Raw genomic sequence first — 611 nt, 5'->3', positions numbered from 1 at the left:
CCCCGGAGCGTGCCCGCCTCGCACAGCCTGCGCTGACCTCCGCGAGGGGCACCGCGGCCGGCACGGCCACGTCCCGGGCTTCGGATGGTTCGCGTGCTGCCCACCCTCGCCCGCCGCTGACGCCGCGGACCTCAGCTCCGCAGACCCGCCGCGGCGCCGACGACAGTCCAGCCGAGTCCCGCTCCCTCGCCGGGGTGAGTGGGCTCCGCAGAGGGGCTGCGGGTGCGGCGGCGAGGGGCGAGCGCCGCAGGGGAAGGGCCCGGCACGGTCCGCGTCACTGCGGGGGGTCTGTGACACCCAGACTGGGTCGGTGTCGCAGAAAATGGGGGAGATGGGCATAATCGGTTTGTTGGGCTTGGTAGACAGTGAAAGCAGATACTGGGGCTGCAGCACCAAGAGGGCTTCAGAGAGGCTGCCCGCACGGCTCCCGCTTGCGGCATCACAACCAACTCTTCCCTTGATTCTCTCCTGCGTGGAAACCCGTTCAGTAGCCCCAGAGTTGGGGCGATGCGGGGCGCGGGGAGGCCGGGGTGCATTGGTCTGTGTCCACCTCTTAGGATCGCCTGTCACCTACTGGCGTCCGGAGGCAGGGTGCCTATTCTCCCCTAACG

General features: G+C 69.4%; 1 protein-coding gene across 1 annotated transcript in view; it reads left to right on the top strand.

Annotated features, from left to right (window-relative positions):
• Positions 1-45: 45 nt before the first annotated feature.
• PRICKLE1 (prickle planar cell polarity protein 1) overlaps positions 46-611 on the top strand; it is a 104,879-nt gene continuing 104,313 nt past the window's right edge. Inside the window, exon 1 of the mRNA XM_024740452.1 lies at positions 46-194. The gene's annotated coding sequence lies outside the window, so the exon portion shown is untranslated. The remainder of the gene's footprint in view (positions 195-611) is intronic.

This window comes from Neophocaena asiaeorientalis, unplaced genomic scaffold (genome assembly GCF_003031525.2).
Source record: "Neophocaena asiaeorientalis asiaeorientalis breed wild unplaced genomic scaffold, Neophocaena_asiaeorientalis_V1.1 scaffold340, whole genome shotgun sequence".
In the NCBI taxonomy this organism is placed as follows: domain Eukaryota; kingdom Metazoa; phylum Chordata; class Mammalia; order Artiodactyla; family Phocoenidae; genus Neophocaena; species Neophocaena asiaeorientalis.
Note: the sequence above shows the minus strand (reverse complement) of the source record. Positions and strands in the feature narration are given on the sequence as shown.